Raw genomic sequence first — 21,686 nt, 5'->3', positions numbered from 1 at the left:
AAATAACTCTCTTTTGCGATTTACTCTTCTCTATTTTTATCACGAGTCTTCTCCCGTAACAGAAAAATCAAGTTTTAGAAGAATATTTAAAGACTATCCATTTATATGAACACACCATGATAAAGTTAAGCAGAATTCCCTGTTGTCAGATGTTAGGTATTACCCAAACACACTGCATGATAGTGAATGTTGTGTGGAATCTTCTGGTGCCTAAATCTTTGCCCATTCTTAATACTTTTATTCAGAGGGACTGTTTCAGTGGAAGTCAAGTTGCTAGGTTAAAAAAGTACAGCCAGTCTGTGAGAATAAACCATATTTATTTTCTCAATAAAATCCATGGCTTAATTCTCAGAACAAGGCCACAAATAATCCACTGAATCTCAAAAATGGTGAAAATTAAAGCAAGGTCTGGCATCCAAGGGCTTCCCTAATGGCTCAGATGGTAAAGAAATCTGGCTGCAATGCAGGAGATCCCGGTTCTATCCCTGGGTCAGGAACACCCCCTGGAGAAGAGCATGGCAAGCCACTCCAGTGTTCTTGCCTGGACAGAGTCCCATGGACAGAGGAGCCTGGTACGCTACAGTCCATGGGGTCGCAAAGAGTTGGTCACGACTGAGCGACTAACACAACGCTGGCATCCAAAGTCCAAAATCTGGGCCCCCTTAACTTCCTTGAGGCTTTCTTGTGGTCTGTGGATCCCAGACCCCTGCTATCCATTCTTTACCTTACCGTAAAGCTTTCTGAACCCCTGGGAGGCAGGATCAAGCCTGGGCCGTGGACACGTGGTGTGCTGGTAAATGGCTAACCGCCGGCTCCCTGGAGGGTGAGGGAAGCCCCACTTTACAGCCTTGTGCAGTTTTGTGTTTTTTTTTCTTCTGTGGAAAGAACTCCCACCATGGCAAGTTTTGCCAACAAGATGGCATAACTGAATGTGGAATTGGGAAGCGGACTCCACAGCGGGCTCTCAGGAGCTAGAAGGAGCCTGCTCCAGCACACCACCAAGGGGGTCCATGCCTGGTCCACACAGCCACCTGTTCCTCCTTCCCTCCCTGGGGGACATGTGAAGTCCAAGGACACGCTTCATTCCTCCTTACCAGTTATGGTTTCAGGTGCCCAAGAAAGCACCTCCCTGTCTGCTCCCCTCCTCCACCCTCTTCTTGTGGACAAGTCATCCTGGTAACTAATATGTGTTCTGTGCTCAGTCGTGTCTGACTCTTTGCGGCCCCATGAACTGTAGCCCACCAGGCTCCTCTGTCCATGGGGACTCTCCAGGCCAGAATTCTGGAGTGGGTTGCCATGCCCTCCTCCAGGGGATCTTCCCAACCCAGGGATCAAACCCAGGTCTCCCGCATGGCAGGCGGATTCTGAGCCACCAGGGAAGCCCGTAACTAACACGCAGACCTCTCATTGTGGCAATGACTGACTGAAATCTGCTTATACTCCAGTGAAAATGACTACCCTAAGATTCTTTCCTGTTTAGATTGTGAGAAACAGAATAGATGAGTGTCAGATGTCAGACACATTCATTTGTATCAACTACTTTGCTCTGCATATTAAAAAAAATTAAAATATGAGAGGTCCTTCAGCATGTCCAGTCACATTCCAGTTGCATTTTGCAACTATTTCCTGGCATCCCTGTATGTGGCAGGGCTCATACTGGCCGCAGGAGGGACACAGAGCCGGCCAACAGGAAGTGTCGTGTGTGCCGAGCATTTCCAGGTGCCAAGAGCCGTGCTCAGCGATTTACATATATCACCCCTGTAGTTCAGTCTTTGTCATGAGGCTGCATGGAAGGCTGTTTCCACCTTTATCCCACAAAGAAGAAACAGATGTTAGGACCTGACCTGTTCACTGATTACCAACCCCAGGTTTTTCTTCTGAGTCACTCTGTTCAATTCTGCTGGGGCTTCCATACCAAAGGACCACAGATTGGGTAGCTTCAACAACAGAAATGTGTTTTCTCATAGTTAGGGAGGCTAGAAGTCCCAAATTAGGTCCCACAGGCTTAGCTCCTGGAGAGGACTCTCTTTCCGGCTTGCTGATGGCCATCTTCTCATGGTGTCTTCATGTGAGAGCCTGGGTCTCCCTCCTTTTGTAAGACCTCCAGTCCTGTCAGATTAGGACCCTGCTCTTAGGACAGCAGGTAATCTTAATTCCCTCCTAAGGACTCTATCTTGAAACGCAGTCATGTTGGCAGTTCGGGCTTCAACTCATGAATTTTAGTGGGGAGACACAGTTCATTCCATAGCCTGTTTTTTACTCTTCAACAGTTCCAAGTTCATATAAAGATTAGGGGCACACAGTAGAATGTTACCAGTCATAAAAAAAGAATGAAATAATGCCCTTTCAGCAACATAGAGATTAACATAGACCTAGAGATTACCACCTAAATGAAAGAGAAAGACAAATATATGATATCCCTTATATGTGGAATCTAAAAAAGTGATACAAATGAACTGATTAACAAAACAGAAATAGAGTCACAGACATAGAAAACAAATGAGATAGTGGTTGCTGGGGGCAATAAATTAGGAGTTGGGAATGGCAGATTGACTATGTGGATCACAATAAACTGTGGAAAATTCTTCAAGAGATGGGAATACCAGACCACCTGACCTACCTCTTGAGAAACCTGTATGCAGGTCAGGAAGCAACAGTTAGAACTGGACATGGAACAACAGACTGGTTCCAAATAGGAAAAGGAGTACGTCAAGGCTGTATATTGTCACCCTGATTATTTAACTTATATGCAGAGTCCATCATGAGGAATGCTGGACTGGAAGAAGCACAAGCTGGAATCAAGATTGCTGGGAGAAATATCAATAACCTCAGATATGCAGATGACACCACCCTTATGGCAGAAAGTGAAGAGGAACTAAAAAGCCTCTTGATGAAAGTGGAAGAAGAGAGTGAAAAAGTTGGCTTAAAGCTCAACATTCAGAAAACGAAGATCATGGTATCTGGTCCCATCACTTCATGGGAAATAGATGGGGAAACTGTGGAAACAGTGTCAGACTTTATTTTTCTGGGCTCCAAAATCACTGCAGATGGTGACTGCAGCCATGAAATTAAAAGATACTTACTCCTTGGAAGGAAAGTTATGACCAACCTAGACAGCATATTAAAAAGCAGAGATATTACTTTGCCAACAAATGTCCATCTAGTCAAGGCTATGGTTTTTCCAGTAGTCGTGAATGGATGTGAGAGTTGGACTATAAAGAAAGCTGAGCACCGAAGAATTGATGCTTTTGAACTGTGGTGTTGGAAAAGACTCTTGCGAGTCCCTTGGATGGCAAGGAGATCCAACCAGTCCATTCTAAAGGAGATCAGTCCTGGGTGTTCACTGGAAGGACTGATGCTGAAGCTGAAACTCCAATACTTTGGCCACCTCATGAGAAGAGTTGACTCATTAGAAAAGACCCTGATGCTGGGAAAGATTGAGGGCAGGAAGAGAAGGGGATGACAGAGGATGAGATGGCTGGATGGCATCACCGACTCAATGGACATGGGTTTGGGTGGACTCCAGGAGTTGGTGATAGACGGGGAGGCTTGGTGTGCTGCGATTCATGGGGTCGCAGAGAGTCGGACACGACTGAGCAACTGAACTGAACTGAACTGCTGTGTATAAAATGGAAAAACAACAAGGACCTGCTGTATGGCACAGAGAACTATTATCAGTATCTTGTAAGAACCTATAATGGAAAGGGATCTGGAAAAGAATACGTATGTATGTATATAACAGAATCACTCTGCGCCTGAAACTAACACAACATTGTAAATGAACCATACTCCAATAGAAACAGCTAAAAAATTAGGGGTATGCAAATGGTCATTGGAAGTGAGCTGTCTGTCTGTCATCCTGTGTGGCATACATGGTTAAGAGGAAAGGTAGGCTTTACCTTGCAAAGCCAAAATCTGAGCTGGGCGTCGAGTCCAGGTATGGCATTCCTATTGGAAGCCGTGCTTATATTTTCTTACAAAGTGCTTTTGAAAATAAAACATTAGCATGATTGTAATAGTTGATCTCGCTATTACCATAATCCTTGACCCATAGAAGACAGTTGGTTACACAAATCTTATTTTTCTAAGAAACACAATTGAGGCTTTTAGAGTGAAGTGAATTTTTGGTTGTCCACCTAAGTGGATGATCTGTTTTTAGGAGCAGAAACCAGTTCAAAATCCATGATATTCAGTGACCGAAATTTTACAGTATTAGCCACTTGATACATTATAATCCAAAATTGCCAGTTTAAAAAAAAAAAAAGCTTTTATCATTAGCATAAAACGTTCCACAAAGCTTTAAGAATTGCTTGTTTTATATAATTTGAGATGTTGCTGAAATTCACTGTATGATTCCAATGTGACAGTGCTGAATTGAATATGGAGGCATGTATAATCTTCCTCTTAGAAATCTAAAGGAGTTATAATTTCAAATTTTTGTGCAATTAGATTAAATCATAATGAATTAGATAAATTAATTAAATCAAATTAAATCAACAACTAAAAAAGAAGGTAGGCTTTAATCACGTTTGTGCTAAGTCGCTTCAGTTGTGTCCGTCTCTGTGTGACCCTATGGACTGTAGCCCACCAGGCTCCTCTGTCCGTGGGATTCTCCAGGCAAGAATACCGGAGTGGATTGCCATTCCCTTCTGCAAGGGATCTTCCCGACCCAGGGATCGAACCAGTGTGTCTTACATCTAACCTGCATCGGCAGACAGATTCTTTACCACTAGTGCCACCTGGGGGGCTTCCCTGGTAGTTCAGCTGTTAAAGAATCCATCTGTAATGTGGGAGACCCCGGTTCAATCCCTTGGTTGGGAAGATCCCCTGGAGAAGGGAAAGGCTACTCACTCCACCCCTCGTCTCTCGTAGTCACATGTTCAGTGTAGCAATAAAAGCAAAAGATTTAATCCCAACACAGATGAATCTCCAACACACTCTACTAAGCCAAAGAAGTCAGACTCACAAGATGACCTAACACATGATTCCTTTTATACGACATCCTGGAAAAGGTTAAATTGTAGGAGCAGAAAACAGATCCGTGATTTGTTTTGATCTCTTGGGAGCTGGAGTTGGGGATGCAGGAAGAAGTTGATATCAGAGGAGCATGAGGGAATTTGGGGGGGTGATGATGGAGCAGTTCCATGCCCTGACTATGATGTATGGTTATACAACTGCATGCATTTGTTAAAACTGACAGAACCAGGCCATAAAAGGGTTTTGTTTTCTTTTAACTATATGTAAACTTTACTTGAGAAGCGTCTGGGCTCCCTGTCAACCATGTGATGTCTCACAAAGTTTAGGGCCCACCATTGTCCATCCAGGCTCCATCCACCGTCCTCTTTGAGTTTATATTAGACTCTTCACACACAGCTTCCCTCTATCTGTGACTGTATTATGTCTTTACTGATTTCTCTGTTTAGGAAGCAGGCTTGGTCCAGGGCAAGCTCATTTAGATTGTATGTATTATACACACAAGAGCCCCAAGAGAAGCCTGTGTGTTCAGTGGCTTCAGTCGCGTCCAGCTCTTTGCGACCCCATGGACTGTAGCCCGCCAGGCTCCTCTGTCCGTGGGATTCTTCAGGCAAGAACGCTGGAGTGGGTTGCCATTTCATCCTCCAGGGGATCTTCCCGACCCAGGGGTTGAGCCCGCGTCTCCTGCCTCTCCAGCACTGGAGCTTTGCCACCAGTGCCACCTGGGAAGCCCTGACAGCAGTACAGTTATTCCCGATTTCCTGGTTAAGAAGCAGTTTCATGTCTTCTGTTGAGGCTGTCCGAGCATGGCTTGGAAAAGAATTTCTAGACACAGGGCACCTCAGAAGGCAGTGAGTGAAGAACAAAGAGCAGAGATAATGAGCCCACTGCCAGCACAGCGGGCCAGCCCAACAGACCAGGGAGAGCCAGCAGGACACTGTTAGAACAGTTGGCCATCTCAAGGGAGAGCCGACGCTTTTCATGGTTTAGTAGCCAATTTTTATAGCCTCAAGACAAAGAAAATTCCACTAAAAGGTTGGCCTTAGGTGATTAGTTAGGGTGTGAAAGGGTGACTGCTGGGTTGGGTGTTTTTGCCTAGTTTGGGATCAGGAAGCCTCCTAGTGATGATCGGGGGGGGCTTTTGGCAAGTTATAAAGGGGCTCAGTCAGCTTCGGAGGGTTGTGGGTTCCACTTCTGTGGCCTTGGTACAAGCCCTCCCTTCTATAGCCCTGGGGCAGGACTCCACATTTTCTTCAAATAATTTGCCTGTGCTCACACGAGAGCTGAAATGGTAGGCCAGCACTCCAATCTTGGTATAGTTGATGTGATGAATGTCTGGCTACAGCTTCCTGGTTAATTTGCCTTGTGTTAAGTACTCCCAGGTTTTCATTTAATGACCCAGTGTCCATTAGACTCGGAGAAGGCAATGGCACCCCACTCCAGTACTCTTGCCTGGAAAGTCTCATGGATGGAGGAGCCTGGTGGGCTCCAGTCCATGGGGTTGCTAAGAGTCAGGCATGACTGAGCGACTTCTCTTTCACTTTTCACTTTCATGCATTGGAGAAGGAAATGGCAACCCACTCCAGTGTTCTTGCCTGGAGAATCCCAGGGACAGAGGAGCCTGGTGGGCTGCTGTCTATGGGGTCGCACAGAGTCAGACACGACTGAAGTGACTCAGCAGCAGCAGCAGCAGTCCATTAGACTACTGCTTAACAGAGACCCCCACTCAGGAGGCCTGAACCATAAACAGAGTTTACCGGCTTGTGAATCTCAGAGTCTGTATGAATGTGGGCTTTAGATAAGTTTCAAGCCACTGACTCAATAACCTCTTGACAGACCGACTTTCATCCTCCCGCTGTAGTTTCATATAGGCTGTTGGCCTGATGTCTTCATTCTAAGGCCAGATATTCTTTGTGAACCCAAGACAACGGCCAACGTCAACTGATGCTTCTTTCTCCAAGCCCCTCACCTCTTCCTTCACGTCTCATTCAACCAGATGCCCAACCCTGGAATGATTATTGTGGACACAGGGTTGCATACATTTGGTTGGCTTAAGCCAATCCCAAACCTAACCTCAAGGCTGGGAAATACATTTCTATTCAGAAGGAGAGTGTGGTTAATGGGGAAGCTTTCAAAGGATCTGCTACAGTATTCAAGCCCAACCAGAAAGCTAACTCACTGACCAAAAATATGTTTCCTATTATCTGTGTATGTGTTGTCAATGACTTATTTGTATAGGCTCAGACAGAATGGGAAGATGCCTTGTCTAATGTCAGCCTCTGTGGTCAGTTTCAGGAGGGGCACCCTGAACCTGCTGGGGTGTCATCACTTCCTTAGTTATGATGGAGGGCCCAGAGCTAAGAGAGTGGCTCAGGAGTGTGATGGCTGGTGGGTACTTCCTTTTAAACTGAAGCAGTGTTACAAGTCACCAGATCTCTTCTTTCTGAATCCACAAGCATCTGAAGCCTTCCCTGGATATAATTCTGGTGGGAGTGGAAAAAAGAGAGTTGTGGTCACTTTTGTACAATAATTAGAATAAACATTTATTTAGTGTTTTATGCAGCTTATATTTATGGGATTTAGAAGCAAACAATGTGGAGATGGCCAAGTCCTAAGTTAAAATGCAGTTTTCTCAAACCACATTCCATTACCCCAAGATCTCCTCCATTTGGTATGCATTCTAGATCCAGTTGGGTTTAGCTGACTTACAGTGCTGTGTTAGTTGCTGGTATAGAGCAAAGCGATTCAGTTATACACACACGCACACACACACACACACACACATTCCTTTTCATATTCTTTTCCACTGTGGTTTATTATAAAATGTTGAATATAGTTCCCTGTGCTGTACAGTGGGACCTTGTATTTTTACCCATTCTATATACAACAGTTTGCATCCGCTAGTCACAAGCTCCCAACCCCCCCCCCCCCGCCTTGATAACCACAAGTCTGTGCTCTATGTCTGTGAGTCTGTCATAGTTTAGATCTCCCTTACAGTTGACATCATATGGTATTTGTCTTTCTGACTTACTTTGCTCAGCATGACCATCTCTAGATCCATCCATGTAGCTGCAAATGGCATGATTCCATTCTTTTTGTGGCTGAGTAATATCCCACTGTATTTATGGACCACATCTTCTTTATCCACTCATCCATCGATGGGCATCTAGGTTGTCTCCATGTCTTGGCTGTTGTGAACAGTGCTGCTGGGAACATTGGGGTGCCTGTGAGATGGCGTTTATGATCTTTCGCTCTGAATTTGTCACAGAGACATCTAACCGTCCCCCAATATCTGTCCTTCTTTTTTCTGCAACAATAATAGATAAGGAATAACAGAATAAAGAGCTACACTTCCCAGTCTCCTTTAAAAGATACATGACCACAACTAAGTTTTGTTCAATGGGATGCAGCAAACGTAATGTGTACAACTTCTAGAAAGCATCCTTAAAGGAAGAGTGTGGTTTTTCTCCTCTCTCATCCTTCCTTCCCGCTGGAATGTGGGCAAATTGGCCGGAAGTGGGCTCACTGTCTTGGATCAGAAGGTGAGAGTTGTGTGCTGAGGTTGCTGGGCAACAAGATAGAAGGTACTGGGGTCTTGGTGAGAAGGGGTAATCCTCCCAGGCCTGAACCACCTGTGTTTACGTGAAAGAGAAGTAAGCTATCATTCACAGGCCCTTCCAATGTTGGCTTTCTGTCACTTGCTCCTAAACGTAATAGAAATAATAGCTAATGGTTATAACCATGCCTGGCACCCAGTGAGGCTTCTATAATTGAACCTAGGCAGTCTGGCTTCCAGAGTCCCTGCTCTTAATCTCTCTGCTGTCTTGAGTTAATACAAATACCACCCAACAGACTCTGCTGGAGGAACCGTGGAGGAGGAGTTTAGGTCTAGAGACAGCCCTGAGGAAGTTACTAGATTGAAGCCTCTTTCCAAAATTGCTTCTGATGAATCTAATGCAAATAACTGGGACCATCTGGATTGAATTGCCATTAAAATAGACGCATGGGTTTAAAAGTTGAGAGCGAAGCGTGTGGCCAAATGTGTGTCTCCTTCAGCTTGGAAGGTTGGCTTGTCGGCCTGAAATGTTGTAGGACCCGAGAACATGGAGGTTCATCTATTTCTAATTAATCGGGTTTTGTGGTGCTTTTGGAGGATCTTTGGCCAAATGACAGATGAGGAGGGAGCCACGGCCAGGACCTTCTCTCTCTTAGGCTCCCGAAGGCAGCTGTGTCTTCAGCGTTTCCAAATCTAATTTATTGTTGTAACCTGAGCAAGTTACTTTCTTGTCAGTAGAATATTTTTCTTGTTCCTGTTCCAGGGTTTCATACTTGACAATCTCTTACGAGTCTTTCTAAGCTGGGACAAGCAATCTCAAATCAGATAAAAATGAAAGGATTCATATTCACATTCAAAGCAACAGAGGCCTAGAAAAATTTTATGCTCATTCTTCTTAGGCATTCCAGTTTGTTTGTTCATTCATTCAGTGATTCATAAGCAAGCATTTGCTGAATTCTATTAGTAACATAACTTTGGACAAATTACTTCCCATACATTCTAAATTTGCAACAAATTTCTAATAGATTAAAAGTGTACATAGTAGGTGAATGAAAATGATAGTTGTAGTTATTACCATGATTTTCAAAGCCCTATGCTAGTCAATGGAAAAAATTAGCACAGAGCTAGAAAATATAGAACAAATAGCCCTACTCTCACTCAGCCGTGTCAGATATGGATAATCATTCACTTAGTTAAATATCAAAGAAATAATTCTTCAACACTTATTATTTACCATATCCTATGTTGGGAAGTGAACATAAAATAATTAAATAATCGTTTTCTGTTGCCAGGACTTTCTTCATAGTCTAGAATAGCCCAGTCTAATAGATATATAATGCACATCACATATATATAAATTAGATTTTCTAGGAATCACACTAGAAAATAAAACGTGAAATTAGCCTATTAATTTCATAATCTTATTAATTTCAGAAACCAGTTGTTACTGTATATTTGCTCTAAACTATCATTTCAACATATACTCACTTAAAATGATTCATAGATATTGTACATTATTTTTTTCATACCAAGTCTTCCAACCTAGTGTGTATTTTTACACATACAAGTACATCTCAAATCAGATGCTAAATTTCTGGAAATCCCTGATCTGTATTTAGAGTTCATAAAATTTATAATTTAGAAAGTTGTCTCACATTTTAAAAATTTCCACTAAGTAAATCAGCTTTAAAAAAAAAATTATTGGAGTATAGTTGCTCTATAACGCTGTGTTAGTTTCTACTTACAGCAAGAAAAATCAGGTATACATGTACACATATCCCCTCCTTTTCAGATTTCCCTCCATTTAGGTCGCCACAGAGCGCTGAGTAGAGCTCCCTGAGCTATACAGTAGGGCCTCATCCCCACCAGAGTGGTCCATGCGTTACAGTCCGTGAGCCCACAATGACACATTGTTATCACGCAAAGTCCATGGTTTACCTTAGGGTTCGCTCTTGGTGTTGTATATTCTGTGGGTTTGGATAAACATATAATGCCATGTCTCCATCACTATAGTATCACACAGAAGAGTTTCTCAGCAGTAAAGATCTTCTCTGCCTATTCATCCCTCCCCACCCCCACAACCCCTGGCAACCGCTGGTCCTTTTACCACCTCCTGAGTTTTGCCTTTTTTGATAATGTCATATAGTTGAGTGACTCAGTGTGTAACCTTTTCTGACTCACTCCTTTCACTTAGTAATGTGCACTGAAGTGTCCTCTGTGTCTTCTCGTGGCTTGATAGCTCATTTCTTTTTATGAGTTTGATGAAACGATGAAACAAATGTGAGAGTTTCATTGATGAAACAATGAAACTTTTTATTTCATTGTTTGATGTCCTACAGTTTATTTATTTACCTACTGAAAGACATCTTGGTTGCTTACAATTATGAACAAATTGGTAATAAACATCAATGAGCAGGGTTTTGTGTGGATATACGTTTTCAGCCCTTTGGGATAAATACCAAGGAGCATGATGGCTGTATCACATGGTAAGAGTGTGTGGCACTCCACTCCAGTACTCTTGTCTGGAAAATCCCATGGACAGAGGAGCCTGGTAGGCTGCAGTCCATGGGGTCGCTAGGAGTTTGACACAACTGAGCGACTTCACTTTCACTTTTCACTTTCATGCATTGGAGAAGGAAATAGCAACCCACTCTAGTGTTATTGCCTGGAGAATCCCAGGGACGGGGGAGCCTGGTGGGCTGCCGTCTATGGGGTTGCAAAGAGTCGGACACGACTGAAGCGACTTAGCAGCAGCAGCAAACCGTCATCTAAAGTGCCTGGCCTGCTGTGCATTCCTTCCAGCAGTGAATGAGAGTTCCTGTCGCACCAGCGTGGGCTGTTATCGGTGTTCTGGATTTTGACATTCCAATAGGTGTGTTGTGGCATGTCCTTGTTTTTATTTGCAGTTCCTTAATAATGGTTTTTCCTGTGGTCATGTATGGACGTGAGAGTTGGACTGTGAAGAAGGCTGAGCGCTGAAGAATTGATGCTTTTGAACTGTGGTGTTGGAGAAGACTCTTGAGAGTCCCTTGGACTGCAAGGAGATCCAACCAGTCCATTCTGAAGGAGATCAGCCCTGGGATTTCTTTGGAAGGAATGATGCTAAAGCTGAAACTCCAGTACTTTGGCCACCTCATGCGAAGAGTTGACTCATTGGAAAAGACTCTGATGCTGGGAGGGATTGGGGGCAGGAAGAGAAGGGGACGACAGAGGATGAGATGGCTGGATGGCATCACTGACTCGATGGATGTTAGTTTGAGTGAACTCTGGGAGTTGGTGATGGACAGGGAGGCCTGGGGTGCTGCGATTCATGGGGTCGCAAAGACTTGGACACAACTGAGCGACTGAACTGAACTGAATAACAGTATATGGAGCATCTTGTTTTAAAATTCCTTTCCATTATGCTTTGGTACAGGATATTGAATATAGTTCTCTGTGCAATAAAGTAGGATCTCACTGTTGATCTATTCTGTAATGATAGTCTGCATCTGTTAACCCCAAACCCCCAGTCTGGCCCTCCCCAGCCTCCTCCCCTTGGCAACCCCAAGTCTGCTCTCTGTGTCTGAGAGTCCATTCCTGTTTTGTGGATAGGTTCATGTGTATCATATCTGAGATCTCACATATAAGTGATACCATGTATTTGTCCTGCTCTAACTTCCTTCACTTAGTACGGTGATCTCTAGGCCTATCCATGTTGTTGCAAATGTTATTTCATTCTTTTTATGGCTGAGTAGTATTCCATTGCATATATGTACCACTTTTTCTTTATCCATTCATCTGTCCATGGATATTTATATGGTTTCCATGTCTTGACTGTTGTGAATAGCGGTGCTGTAAACACTGGGGTGCATGTATCTTTTTGAATTATAGTTTTGTGTGGATATATTCCCAGGAGTGGGATTGCTGGATCCCATGGTAGTTCTATTTTTAGTTTTTTGAGGCACTGTGGAGCATCTTTTCATATAGTCATTTGCCATCTGTGTATCTTCTTTGGTGAGGCATCCACTCAGTTCTGCCCTTTTTACGTCAGTTTCTTCATTCTCTTACTGTTGAGTTTTAAGAGCTCTTTGTATATTTGGATGACAGTCCTTCATCAGTTGTATCTTTTGCAAATATCTTCTCCAGTCTGTGGCTTGAGTCCTCATTCTCTCTAGTGTCTTTCACAGAGCAGAGGTTTTTAATTTTAATCAAGACCAGATTATCAATTGTTTATTGCATAGATCACGCTTTTGGTGTTGTATCTGCCATCACCATACCCAAAGTCATCTGGATTTTCTTCTATGTTATCTTCCAGGAATCTTATAATTCTGTGCTTTACATTTAGCGTTATGATCCGTTTTGAATTGATTTTTGTGAAAGGTCTAGATTTTTTTCTTCTCTTTTTGCCTTAGACTATCCAGTTTTCCAATGCCATTTGTTGTAAAGCCTGCTTTGTTGTTTTTGAAGATCAACTGACTATATTTATGTTGTTGTTGTTGTTCAGTAGCTAAGTCACATCCGATTCTTTGAGACCCCATGGCCTGTAGCATGCCAGGCTCCTCGGTCCTCCACTGTCTCCTGGAGTTTGCTCAAATTCATGTCCATTGGGTCGGTGATGTATTTCATTTATTTTTAATGCACCACAGAAGAAAGACCACTTAACCCAGCATTGGAAGCCATCCATCTTGTCCATGGAGAAAACCTTGGTGCTGGCCTTTACTTCGAGATTCTGCCCTTCCACTTTTTGGTGTGAAAACATCAAACTTCTATGAGTTTCAAGTGATGTCAGATGACATATATTTTCTATTCATCTTAGTTGGCAAAAAAAAAAAAAGGCACAAGGCACGAACTGAACAAGGTTGGCAACTTCTTTTCCTTTTTTTTTTGTTTTTGTTTTTTAGTGCCGTTTTTGAGTGTGAAATTAAAGTTTCTCGTTCCGTGGTCTTTGGACTTCCACCTCTGAATGATTTACGTCTTAACGAAAGGTCCGCTAGGGGGAGAAGTTTAGTAGCGTTAGAGCTCCTCTGCTCAGCCAGAAGTGTTTTTGTCGACTCCTCAGTAAACAAAAGATCGCTCTCGAAACCAAACAGTGCCAGGCCAGAAGGTTTGGTGTGCGTGTCCGGAGTTCTCCCGCGGCACCTTTGAGCCGACGCTGCGCAGAAGCACGGCGGGGCGTCCGGGAAGCGCTGATGCACCCGGCCGAGGCGCAGGCAGCCGAGCGCAGCGCGTCTGGGAGAAACCCCGGTGCTTCCACACTGAGAGTGCTTATTCACAACGAGTGAACCAAACTCCCGGAGTGTTTAGAATCAGAAGTTGCTTAGGAGATCGCGCTGGCCTCCCAAGGGTTTGCAAGGGTGCTGCGCACAGAGCAGGGCTGGACTTGGCCCTGGTACCTGTCCAAAGAATAGACACATTTAAGACACACTGTAGGCTTTTAGCAGCAAGTCACGCGCTCAGTGGTGTTCCGGGGTATATACCTCCTAAGACGACATCTGTCCAAGTGCCAGAAGTCCCACCGCTGATGAATGACATTTTAGAACCCCTGGCCCCGGACAGTTATTATTATTATTATTATTTTTGTAGATGCTCTTTCAATTCTTGCCATGGCTGTGTGCCACATTTCTTTAGCTGCCTTTATAGGATCAACTTTTAAAAATAAATTTATCTTAAAAAGAGACGTATAGCTATTATAAGTGGAAAATAAGTTCCACTTGCCATTGATAGAAAGCATGTGTCAAGATAAATTCAACAAACAACGATATTACTTAGATGGATACTCAGCCGTCCTCAAAATTTTAAGCTTGAGACCTGCTCCCTATTAAGGAAGAGGATTAGCAAGTGCTAGAAAGAGGTGTTAAAGACGTTTTAGGCCCCCTATGAGATTTTTCTTTTCCTTGACAAAATAATCAAGAGGCCTGAAAGGAAACAGCTTTCCCCCAACATGATTCAGAATTATTTCATGTCTTGTCTGTGCAAATAGTCATCCTATAATCCGCCTAAAACCACCTGCCTACCACCAGCAGACCCTCTAATACCTTGGGAAACACAGCTTTAAATCACAGCTATTGCCTAGAAGCAAGAAGCCACTTAACTTCATCACAAGGAAGAAGGAAGCTACAGATATAACTCCAAAGCTATCTGTGTTATTAAAGATAACTCATCTAGATAGACTAGAATTTAAGCGCAGCCCCCTCACCTGTCTAGCAGGCTGCAAATCTGTTTTTATTTTAATGTTTCATACTAAAAATAATTGAACTAGTTTCCAGGAACTTTTACTTGTTTTTCCTGCATCCCACATTGAATTTGCCAATATGCCACAGTTTTTGCAGTTTGTCCTCTGGTCTGTGTCTCTTGTGATCCTGCCTTAGTCTAAAGCTCATCTGCTCTTGATGGAACTGGCTAATGCTATCCTGCCTTGTCTCTCCACCCTTCATTCCATCATCTACATAAAACTAACCCCTCGAGTAACAATGTTCATTGTTTTACTGTGGTCTTCCTCAGTTGAGAGATTCCTAAGTAAAATGCCCAAGGCCACACCCTTTGTAAGTGGCAGAGCTGGGAATCCAAGTTCATTTGTCCAGTTCCAAAGGGCATTCCTTAATGAGGATATCGGTGTTCATTGCCAAAGACGAAAGTTAAGCAGCTGACCTTCTGCAAAAAAAAAGAAGGTACTTAGTAGGCTTTAATAATCCAAATACATCCAACATTTCCAAAACTAAAAATGACTGTTAATTCAGTCAATATTTATGAAGCATTAAGCAAATCTGGGTTGTTTCTGTAGAAGTGACAGAAACACACTCAAACTGGTTCAAATACTGTGAGATACTATTTATTAGCTGTTCACTGTGTATAACTGAAAACTTTGGGAGGTAGGGCTAGCTTCTGGCTGGGCTGAACCGAGGAACCAGGTCCCTAGGACTTAGTCACTGGTTCTGTATTTCTCAGCCCCCGCTTGCAACCGCTTCTTCTTGAGCGGGTCTTCCCCTGGTGATGACAGGATGCCTGTCACTAGCTCAGGGAAGCCAGGGGCCTGAGCAATTCTCAGGTCACCTGACAGGACGCCAGCTCACCAGCCCCGACAGCCTGCCCAGAAAGAGATGACTCACTTCCTTGGTAATTCTTGCCAGAGTTTCGGGACTGAATCTCATTGGCCCAGCTTGGATCATGTGACAATCAGAAACCAATCATTTGCACCGGTAAATTGGCTTATGCTGATTGGTCCAACCTAGATCACGGGCCCATGTCTAGAATCAAGGGATAGAATTAAGCTCTCTGAAACAAATGAACTTAGGCTGGAGGAGGGTAGTTTTCTCAAGGGAAACTGAGATACGGTTACTAGGAAAGAATTCGGGAAAGAGGGGAATAGACGCTGACTGCTAAATCCCATGGACAGAGGAGCCTGGTGGGCTGCAGTCCATGGGGTCGCGAAGAGTGGGACACAACTGAGCGACTTCACTTTCACTTTTCACTTTCACGCATTGGAGAAGGAAATGGCAACCCACTCCAGAGTTCTTGCCTGGAGAATCCCAGGGACGGGGCAGCCTGGTGGGCTGCCCCGTCTATGGGGTCGCACAGAGTCGGACACGACTGAAGTGACTCAGCAGCAGCAGCAGCTCTGGGGGCAGGCCAGAGTAGCAGGTGCTGCTATGTGCTTATGATGGGTTGTGTATTATGTGGGATGAAGAGGCATTTCACGCATACTCATATTCTTAAAGAACTAGTACTCAGGAGGCAGATAAGAAGAAACAGTATGATAACAAGAAGGGGAATTATCTCTATATTAATAGTTCACCAGGTGAAATAGGAACCCCAAAAGGAGAGAGATTATTTGTGGGAATTAGGGCTAAATTCATCAGGGAGACATTCTAGAGAAGGAGGACCTTGAAGGATGGGCAGAGAAGGTTAGGAAAGATACTGGTCCACTGACCTTATCCCCTGCTGTCACAGTCGTGAATGTTTCACACCATGGCAACAGGGACTATGCAGATGAAATAAGGCTACTGATCAATTGATAGTCATCAGGCAACTCTCAGGCACTGGGTCACCCGGAAACCTCTCATTCCATCTTTTCTCTGCAAGTTCCCCTGAGAAGGGGTATAGATGAGAAAGAAGGAGTGGTGCCTCTGGTACTTGGGCTTCCCTGATAGCTCAGCTGGTAAAGAATCCGTCTGCAATGCAGGAGACCCCAGTTCGATTCTTGGGTCGGGAAGATCCGCTGGAGAAGGGGTCAGCTACCCACTCCAGTATTCTTGGTCTTCCCTTGTGGCTCTGCTGGTAAAGAATCCACCTGCAATGTGGGAGACCTGGATATGATCCCTGGGTTGGGAAAATCCCCTGGAGAAGGGAAAGGCTACCCACTCCAGTATTCTGGGCCTGGAGAATTCCATGGACTGTATAGCCCATGGGGTCACAAAGAGTTGGACATGACTGAGTGACTTTCAGTTTAATTGCCCTCTGGGCTTTCTTTTCCATCAAACTTCCCTTGATATTGATCACAGATTTCGAGGTCTGCAGATGGGTTAGAGGTGGGACTGGAGTGTGGCAGTTATTTAAAGTTGATACACGATGGTGGTTGGTGAAAAAAACATTTGAATTCTTGGCTTGCCCCATCTCAAGCCCTACTTCTGCATTTTGGAATAAGCGTTCTGAGTTTGTGGTTTATGGATAATTTTAGGGTGTACACAGAACTTCTGGAGGCAAGGCTTCAAACTTTGTGTCGATACATTTAGAAATTTTCCGTGGAAAAGCTCTATGGCCCGAGAAATATCAAAACCCACCACCTCAGAGACTTTTATTTATTTATTTATTTTAAGGGACCATGGTCTGTTCACCAGGATTCTTTGGGAAGAACTTGGACAAGGTTTGCTTCAAGTTTCATCTTTTAGTGAATTGGAACTCTAAAACCCCAGCTGCCAGCCCAACACCTTTCCTGTGTCTTGGGATTATGGAACTATTAAAGGAATTTGTTTTGCTGGATAATTTTGAGTAACTTGAGCTGTGTATTGGGTGAAAAAGAGAAAAATCTATCAAGCAGTCCTGTGCCCTGTGGTACAGACAACATTTGTCCAACCCAGATGCCCCCCAAATTGGAATCACTGTTACCCTAAGGACAATGGGTGGTCCAGGAAGGGGTATGCCTGATTTTAGAAAGCCAGACTCATCACTGGGGTGATCTTTAATAGAAGTCTTTGTTGAACAATGGTTTTTATCCCAGAATGTGATCACAGCTGTTTTATTTTAGCTAATGCAGCAATTCAAGCAATTAAATCCATATTCCACTGTGGCTATTTATTTTCATGAAGTAGTTCTCCATGCATTGTCATGAAAGAATTCTTTGAGACTTGCAAAGTCAAAACAGAATGTAGACTTTTTTTTTTCTTTCTAAAATAGCCACATCTGCTTCTTCAAGTTGTCTTTTCTTTGTTGATGTCTCATAAGGATGTCAACTTTTAATCTCCAAAAACTGGGTTCCATTGGGAGAAATGAGATTTATTCTTCAGAGGCAATAGAGTAAGTATGATGGTAAATCATAGTCCAGGAGAAAGAGGAGGACCGGTTTGTTTTAGTAGCAAAAGAACAAATCAGGGAGGTCATGTTGAAATCTGATATTGTTACAAAATTAAATGAGATGATTATTTCCTGGTTGTAACATTATATATGAGTAAAAGATTTGATGTATTTATTTTGTGACTCCCTTCCTTTTCCTTATGATTATATATTGTGTAATTATTTTATTCAATCATTCAACAAATATTCATTGAACTGCCAGTATGTGTCAGGAATGGTGAACAAGAAAGACACAATTGTATTCCTTTTTTGTTTTATTTTGACCATAATTTTTAAAAATTAATTTTTACTGGAGTATAGTTGCTTTACAATGTTGTTAGTTTCTGCTTACAGCAAAGTGAATCAGCTATATATACACATACATCCCCTCTTTTTTGGATTTCCTTCCCATTTAGGTCACCACAGATCACTGAGTGGGCTTCCCTGGTGGCTCAGATGATAAAGAATCCACCTGCAATGCAGGAGATCTGGGTTCAACCCCTGGGTCAGAAAGATCCCCCAGAGAAGGGAATGGCTACCCACTCCAGTATTCTTTCCTAGAGAATTCCATGGACAGAGGAGCCTGGTGGGCTACATCCGTGTGGTCACAAAGAATCAGACACGACTGAAGGACTAACACAGAAACATACATAGACTATTGAGTGGCGTTCCCTGAGCTCTACAGTAGGCTCTCATTAGCCATCTATTTTATACAGAGTATCAATAGTGCATATGTGTCAACGCCAGCCTCTCAATTCATCCCAGTCTACCCCTCCTTCCCCTGGACACAATTTTTGACCTTGTTCCATTTATATCATTTCTGGAAAGACCAACTAGAAGTCAGAAAATAAAGAAATGAATAGAAGAATCAGAGACTGTGGTACATGCCAGGAAGGAAGGAAGGAAGGAAGGGGGTAAAATAGGAATTAATTGGGAAAGGACGTTACTTTAATTTAAAAAAAAATACACCCATAGACACCCCCTCTGTAGACTGAGGATTTAAGCTGAGGCTTAAAGGAAAGATGATTTAAAGGAAAGTTTTACCTCTGTGTATAAATGGAGGGGGAGCATCACAGACTGATGGAATTGGCAAGGGCTTGAGGTGGGAAGCTTGGTGTATTTGAAGAACTATAGGATGAGTGGCTGGAAAACAGTGAGTGAGATGAGTGTGCTGGAAAAGTGGTTACTCCTGTTCTTGCCTTAGTGAAATGGGAGTTCACTGTTGCATCTGGAGTTACACTGGCATAGTCCCTGCCAAATCTTGCTTGCCACTGCTTCAGGGGAAGGTGTGCCCAAACTCAGGATGTGCTGTACTGAGATCATGGCGCTTGGGGTGTTATGAACTAAATGTTTGTGTCCCCCTCCCATATTCATGTGTTGGAGCCCAAATCTGCAATGTGATGGTATTTGGAAGCATAGCTTTTGGAAGGTGACTAGATCATGAGAGTGGAGCCGCCACGAATGGGGTTGATATTCTTAAACGAAGTGATAGGAGCGAGACGCCTTCTCCCTAGTGCCTCCCCTCTTCTCTCAGTCATGGAAGACACAGTGAGAGGCTGGGTGGTCTGTCAACTAGGAGGAGAGCCCTCACCAAGCACCCAACCACGCTGGCACCCTGATCTCAGACTTCCAGCCTTCGGAACTGTGGGAAATAAGTGTCAATTGTTTAAGCAACCCGGTCTATTTAATGTTCTGTTGTAGCAGCCCAAGCTGCCTAAGACATAGGAGTGAAAATTACTGGGATACTTTAACAGGGAGCACATTGAGTGAGTGAGTGCTTCTGCTCAGTTGTACTGAGAACAGCAACCAGCCTGCACTGTTCACGGAGTCAGAAACCAAACAAGATGCTGGGGAAATTTCTCCAGCCCTTTGGGCTAAACAGGAGACTGTGGCAGGGAAATCTGGTGGCTCAGTAGGTAATGAGGGTACTAGGGTCAATGTGATTAGAACTGAGATTCAGAATTATCATTGCCTACATGATGAAAGAGAAGAAATTGATGGTGAGGAGTGTGTTGAAATGGCACACACAGGGTTATATACAAAAGATCTGCCCAGTAGAAGAGAGGGAGAGACATTGCAAGAATTCCCAGAACTTTCCAGGAGCAGGGTTGAGTGGACTCATCACCGTCTCTCATGATTTCAACATGTTGGCAGACGCCTTACGTGGCCACTTCTGCAGACCCTGTCCCTCTGGGACTTGGAGTTTGAGTTCGTGGGTGTGGTCAGCACTGTTTGTGACGTCCTGACCCCTAAGTCCCTCTGGCACATGGAGGAGCAGTAAGTGATTAAGACGGAGGAGTGGAACTCAGATTTCTTGGGTTCAAATTCTGACACTCCACTAATGGCCTTAATGACTCTGTGCTAGTTTATTTCATCTCTTTGTGCCTCATTTTTTTTCTCTTGTAAAACAGATAAGATCAGCATCTTCGAGCCACATGTATGGGATTGAAGTGAAATAACATTTATAACAGGCTTAATGCTTTTCTGGCAGACAATAAGCACTCGCTTAATGTTAGGATTCACTAATATTGCTACTATTTTTTTTTTACTTTTATTTTTGTGTTTTCAGCTTCTAACCCTCGTGACACCTGGACATGCTCTCACTAACTTCACAAGCCATAGACTTGTTCATTCAGCATGGAGAAGGGTTTCTGTATCAAGAATCTCCCTTTGACTTCCAGTTCAAGATGATGGAGTAGAAGGATGTGTGCTTATCTCCTTGAGAACACCAAAATTGCAACTAGCTACTGAACAGCCGTCGACAGGAGGACACTGGAACCCACCAAAAGAGGTACCTCACGTCCAAAGACAAAGAAGAAGTCCTAACAAGACGCAGGCAAGATCTTAGTTCCCCAACCAGGGATCGAACTCCCACCACCTGCACTGGAAGCTTGGAGTCGCAACCACTGGACCGCTGTCAAAGTCCCTCAGATTTCTTTTTGAATCCTAGTTCTCAGTGTTATAAAGCCTCTTGAGACAGTCTGTCCTCAAGGGACCAAAACAAATAATTAAAAACCAAAATGGAAAAAAAAAAAAAAAGAGTCTGCTGCTGAGGAAAGGAACTATGGATGGTGATCAAGAAGAAATTCCTCTTCTGATTAGTTTTATTTCTCTTGTGACGTCTAAGTAGTATGAAGTAGGCTGGTAATTCAATCCTAGAAGGAAGTTGGAATATTCAAGAAACAATTATTTGTTGTCACAATCCCATCAAACTTGGCTCTTCCAGTGGCAGTGAGAAGCTCCATCCTGGGTAAGCATTCCTTCTTACAAAGTGAGCAAGATGCTGCTCAAAAGAAGGGAGTGTTTCCTCTTTTTAATCCTCCTCTCTGGCGGTGGGGCTCCATGACTGCTATGTTGCTAACTTTTATATATGATTCACATTTGTCTAACGACTACAGGATTGATATATTTCCCCCACAGTGGTCAGTGCAGCCAGTCATACTTGTTGACTCTCATTAGCCTCTTTATTTATGTAGAATTGGGGCCATCAACGACATAAATCATGAGCATCCCAGGAAGGCTGATGTGAAGAAAATATGCTGAATTATTTAAAGAGCAGCTTTGCAGGTTGAGGAAGGGGTTTCTATTTTCTGGTTCCCTGAGAAAGCTAAATGCAAGGTGAGAGCAAAAA

General features: G+C 43.5%; 1 long non-coding RNA gene across 1 annotated transcript in view; it reads left to right on the top strand.

The window, feature by feature from the left end:
* Positions 1 to 21,094, top strand: part of LOC147352961 (uncharacterized) — a 68,230-nt gene extending 47,136 nt beyond the window's left edge. Inside the window, exon 2 of the long non-coding RNA XR_015145279.1 lies at positions 20,625 to 21,094. This is a non-coding gene — a long non-coding RNA (uncharacterized LOC147352961). The remainder of the gene's footprint in view (positions 1 to 20,624) is intronic.
* The last annotated feature ends 592 nt before the right edge of the window (positions 21,095 to 21,686 follow it).

This window comes from Bos grunniens, chromosome 18 (genome assembly GCF_055505025.1).
Source record: "Bos grunniens cultivar Pamir isolate PY7600 chromosome 18, Bosgru_T2T1.0, whole genome shotgun sequence".
Classification (NCBI taxonomy): Eukaryota; Metazoa; Chordata; class Mammalia; order Artiodactyla; family Bovidae; genus Bos; species Bos grunniens.
The sequence above is the reverse complement of the archived record's forward strand: the minus strand, read 5'-3'. Positions and strand labels throughout refer to the sequence as shown.